Genomic DNA, 6,227 nt, shown 5'->3' with positions numbered 1-6,227 from the left:
GTGGACCAAGGAAACGCCGACAGCAGAGAGTTAACCCCACAACAACCAACTACCAAACCCATACAACATACCCCGAACGTTGGAAACCTGACCCTAACGGAAGATGGAATCCAGAGCACATACGAAGATGCAGCTTGGGCCTCTGAATATGACCGAGATACCAACCCGGAATCCAATGGCGCCATGACGACCGCCGTGTTGATAAGTGCCGAAAGGCATGATGCTTCGCGACCGGTGGTCAGAGAAAATCCAGCGGAAGCCGGGGGCTCAAGGGAGCTGGTTGCCGGAAAAATATACATGCCTCAAGGACCGCACGAAAACACCGAAAAGCTGGAGGACATCTTCCACAGGATAACGACAGTCCAAAAAACCTACGACCATGCCCGAAAACCAACCAAAACAGATAACCCTATTAGCCCCCAATCGATATTAGGAAAATACTTTGACGATATTGACCATCAAAACGATGCCAGTAGGATAGTGGATAGGGCCCTGGAGCAACTACTAGTTAGTGGGCAGTTGGGACACCCTTTCTCTCTACTCTTCTATCACCACAAGTTTATCGAACCAATGCAATACCTAGTCCTTAGGGCAGTCAAAGAGAGGTTTTTCAGACCAGCTGGGCCGGCGGCCGTGGCCACCCTTCTCCCATACAAGGAGTACATGGAAGCTGCACCGTCAACTCCAGCCGAAGTCAAGATCTTGCTAGATAGGAAAGAAAAGGAACTGAACGAGAAACTCCAGAGGGGAAGCTGGGGGGAGTTAGTAACGACCTCCAACGGAGTCTTCACTCTGGAGGAAATCGAAGAAGACCTTCTAGTATGCTTCCCGGAATACTCGCTGGCACATTGTGTCAGTGCGGATTTCGAAATGTCCGCAGGCGTCGCGAAACAGATTACCCGTAAATTTGGCTCCAAAGACGATCTAAAGGGCAGGGGGGCATCGGTCTGGGAAATAGTTGAAATCAAAAAGACAGGCAAACTCAGCGGTAAAAAAGTCGAAAACTACGTCTTATATATGGTTACAAAAGAACGCTACAACCATAAACCAACAGAGAGAGATTTCCTAATTACTCTTAAAAACTTAGTTGTAAAATGTAAAGAACTGAATATTGGAAAGCTGGCTATACCCAGGTTGGGGTGCGGAAGAGACAAGCTGAACTGGGATCTGGTAAGACACTCAATCATTGAGTTCTTCAAGAAATCCCATATCACAGTCAGAGTATGCACCCAATCGCGAAGATAGTGTAGCCAGTGCCAGGTGAAGTAACCAAATCCCGAATTAGTCTCTAGATTTAAGATGTAAATATATTTACCCATATACCTTTTTACTTTCATGTTTTTATTTTTCAGTTTCTATATTACTTTTTATTTTCACCTTATATATTTAATTTGTCAGAGGTGGTTGGTGCCGATAAATTATAAATAGACACCCTCCACCTTATATTTATGTATCATGTAAATGTTTGTAATTAGGGTTTCAGATGTAATTTAGTTTGTATAGATATGGCCCAATAAACAAAAATACTTAACGTAAATACTTAATAAATAACTGTAAATATTGTAAAATTTTTTTTTTTCTTTTTTCTTTTTATATATTCTTTCTTTTGATATAAATCCCCATACATTTTTACCCAAACATAATACAAGAAGCAACCAAAACATCCGGAAGTCGCGATTCAAGACAGTCCTGGATTCAAGATATGTAATATTGTATAGAATAGCCTAATCTTAGTATAGAAATTTAACAATCTTTCATGTGGGCGGTCGGCGAGAAGCAAGCAGCAAGTGCGCTGACCGCCCCACAAATATCCCCATGTACTCACGGCCTTTTTAACTAGGGGCCCCAACTTGTTGGGATCACCCCTAGGCGAAATCACTCCCCCTTCAAACTTCCTCCAGAGACGGGTCGGGGGCCCGGTCTGCTGTCAGACAGGTACGCGTGAATAACGACTCCTGGAGCTTGGCAGAGATCGAGCCTTAGGCAACCGCCTAGGGGTCTGGGTCAGGGTGGACGATCCGTCTCACTCTCCCTCCCATTCCCCTTCCCGTCCCTCATCTTAATCTTGGGGTGAAGGTATAACTATAATCTAGGATAATTAAAAATAGTAATATTAGTAGCCTTAAGATTAAGATTGTTTTTCTTTTTAATTAAAATAAACCCTCGGCGCCTAGTGCGACCGGGGTTTAACAAAAAAAAAAAAAAAAAAAAAAAAAAAAAAAAACCTAACCTAACCTAACCTAACCTAACCTAACCTAACCTAACCTAACCTAACCTAACCTAACCTAACCTAACCTAACCTAACCTAACTTCAAACCTAACCTTTAACATAATTTCAAACTTGATCTAACTTCATCACACTTGATCAAACTTCAAAACTCAGACAACTGAACAACCTAACTTCAAACCTAACCTTTAACATAATTTCAAACTTGATCTAACTTCATCACACTTGATCAAACTTCAAAACTCAGACAACTGAACACTTATGTTTGTTGCAAACTGGTCCCACAATCCATACTTGAAAGTTCATGCAAAATTGTCCCTTGATCCATCCATGCAATCTTCATGCAAAATGGTCCTTTGAACCTTGCAACAGACTGGGGCCTTTCTTTTTTTTTTTTTTTTTTTTTTTCAAATTTTTGAATTTATTAAAACTTTGAAAACTTTTTTCATTTTTTTTTTTTTTTTTTTTTTTCATCTGCTCCATAGTGTCCATACTTTTGTAAACCTTTTCCAAATTTGCGCACTTTTTTTTCACAATTTTGATTTGATCTCTTTTTTTTTTTTTTTATTTTTATTTTTTCAAATTACTTTTTCTTTTCCTTGTTTTTCATAATAATTTTCTAATTTTTTTTTTTTTTTTTCAAATTTTTTTTTTTTTTTTTTTTTTTTTTTTTCATTTTTTACTCCAAATACATGCAAATTGGTACTACAAAACGGAACTTCCATTTTTTTTTCCATTTCTACATTACCTTTTCTATCTCATTTTTTTTTTTTTTTTTTTTTTTTTCATACAAAGTTGCACTACAAAATGCTACAAAGTTGTACTATGACTTTTTTGTGAACATAAGGCACACTGTGGCACTTCTGTGTCAACTAACACAAACTGGCACCTAACCTAACACACTGTTCACAGTGTTCACTATTGCTCCTCAAATCTTAACTTTAACCACAAACCTGGCCGAACCATAAAAAAAAAAAAAAAAAAAAAAAAAAAAAAAAAACTTCAAAATGGTACCTTGACCTAACAAACAAACTTGTACTGCAGCCTCAGGCCAATGTCTCAACAATATAAAAAAAAAATCATATAAAATAACTAAATAAGGTGTATACATTGAAAATGTAAAGGAAATCTGATAAGGGATATGGACTAGCGCCACTAGCGGCCTACATCCATTAGACCCTGGTGGCCAAAAAGGTGGCCCACATCCACCAACCCAGATGTCTTCAAAAGCGGCCCACATCCAGTGGACCCTGGTGGCCATAAACGTGGCCTACATCCACTCCACCAACCCGTCCTCAACAGTGGCCCACATCCAGTGGACCCTGGTGGCCAAAAAGGTGGCATACATCCACCAACCCGGATGTCCTCAAGAGCGGCTTACATCTGGTGGACCTTGGTGGCCATATACGTGGCCCTACATCCACTAACCCGGATGTCCTCGAACGCGGCCCACATCCAGTGGACCCTGGTGGCCATAAACGTTGCCTACATCCACCAACCAGACAATCTCCAATGCGGACTACATCCAGTAGACACAAATGGCACCAACGCGGCCCACATCCATTAACTTGGATGTCCTCTAAATTGGCCCACATCCAGTGGACCCTGTTGGGCAAAAAAAGCAGCCTACATCCACCAATACAAGTTTTTTCCAAAGGTTATTCGAAATGGAATGGCAAATGACATGTGATAAAATTTGACTATGCTTCACAGTGGGACACAGACCCCCCCCCCCCCACCAAAAAAACCGGTGATAATTCGGATTCAACCCTCATTGATGTGCAATACGTCGAATAATACGTTTTTGTCGTTTTTGTGGTCGTAGAATTCGAATCTGCACTTATTTTTTTGTAGGGGTAGGAGGTGAGGCGTGGGGAGCCGGGAAATTTCAAATGTTGCTTATATTATCGTGTAATATATCAATTAATATGTTTTCGAGGTCGTAGAGTTCGAATGTGAAGTTATTTTTTGGTAGGGGTGAACAGTGAGGCGTGGGGTGGGGGGAATTTCAAATTTTGCTGATATTATTCTGTAATATGTCGCGATTGATATGTTTTCGAGGTCATAGAATTTGAATCTGCACTCATTTTTTTTGTAGTAGTGGGGGGTAAGGCGTGGGGAAGTGAAAAATTCCAAATTTACTTTTCGATCTTTTCTTATATCACTGATTTTTAGAGTTTACAGATTTTTACACAAAATCAGAACACATTTTGGAACAAAACTCATATAATTGCGCAATTTTGTGTGTTCTCTTCTGCATAGTGATATCTCAAATCCATCTACTGTTACAAAAAATAAATCACGTTTCACTAATTATTGTTGTATTTTTCTTCATTCTTTTCACGCAGCCCTTGGCTTCACTGAGAAAAATCACTTTAGTAAAAATTACTGAAAAACGTAGTAAAGGGGACCTCTGGTCGATTTTTTGTAGTATTTACTACGTTTCATAGTACGTACTACTGAGAAATATAGTAAAAATTACTTTTTCTACTACATTTTTCAGTAGTCTGTACTATAAAATGTAGTAAATTTTACAAAAAGGGTGACCAGTGGGCCGCTTTACTAAATTTTACAGTAATTTCTACTAAACAGTTCTCTCAGTGTTGTTTCTAAAAATAAAAATCTTCTACAAAGAAAATAGAAATTCTATCACTTGATGCATAAATTTTATACAATTCTCGAAGAAATCGAGGCAGAGTGAGGGAGCGTTAATTTTAACAATTATCTAGTAGGTAGATGTATGTAGAGGAGAAGGTACAATTATGGACCCAGGTACAAATATGGACCCCCCATGGTTTAGAGTACAACCACTAGCGCTACGGTCATTCTGGGTACCAAAAATTATACTAGTAATGTAGTATCGATGATCCATGTACTTATTTCGGATCCATGCAAACTTGGGTGTCTCTCATCAGCAATTGTTTTTCTTTGCGCATTATTTTCTTGCCAATGGAAAATTTTACAAGTTTTTCATTCGGTAATTCATCAACTTCAAATAACGTTTGGAAAAAAAATTATTAGCGAAGTAAGTAGCTTACAGTGTGTACTTTCAAAATATACTTTCATATTTGTCTGTACTTCAACTGATTTTCATAATTTTTTTCATTTTTCATAAACTGCGTCGATTTTTTTCATGGGTATAAATATGGACCCCCAAATTTTTTTACCTAATTTTGATTCAATATTTTTTAGAATGTCGAGAAAAGTGTTATTAACAAAGAAGACAAGTCCAAAGTGTCGAAAATGGACCATGATTTTTTCATTTTTCATAAACTTAGCCATTTTTTTGCATGGGTATAAATATGGACCCCTAATTTTTTTTTCATTCAATTTTGATTCAATGGTTTTTAGAATACCGAGAAACGTAATATTAATAAAGAAGACAAGTCCAAAGCATCAAAAAACATCTTCAAATAAATTTTTGTTCAATTTTCTGAAATTTTTATTCATTTTTTTGAGGGGTCCATATTTGTACCCGAGACCATATTTGTACCATTTTATGTCACTTTTCTAAATTTCAAATTTCTCCGTGAGTTTTCAACCAAAAAATTTTTTTTTCTAACACAATATACTAGAGTCTTTGGCCTTTCGAATGGTATATTCGAAAAAAAAATTGATAATTTTTTCTACCCTTTAAAGCCAAAAAGCTAGAGGGGGTCCATATTTGTACCTTCTCCTCTACTAAATTTCAGGAATGTTGAATGAAGTTACCTAGGAAGATATTTTTTTGCTCTGTCAAATACTTACCTATTGTGGCATCTGAGATCGATTGAAAGTGATTTCACGCCACGGAGTCGTTTTTCGCAATTACGAAAGATACACTTCATTATTAGATACGAACTATTAGGATCACATTAAAAAATTTATCAGAGTTTTCCAAAACAGTCGAATATGTAAAAAATATGCGCATATTATGTACCTTGAATTTGAATGATTCTCGAGCACCTAAAGATCACTTTTAATATTCACATACCTAGGGTACCATATGATATCTTTTATA

Source organism: Planococcus citri, chromosome 2, assembly GCF_950023065.1.
Source record: "Planococcus citri chromosome 2, ihPlaCitr1.1, whole genome shotgun sequence".
Taxonomy (NCBI): domain Eukaryota; kingdom Metazoa; phylum Arthropoda; class Insecta; order Hemiptera; family Pseudococcidae; genus Planococcus; species Planococcus citri.
This window is presented reverse-complemented; position numbering follows the sequence as displayed.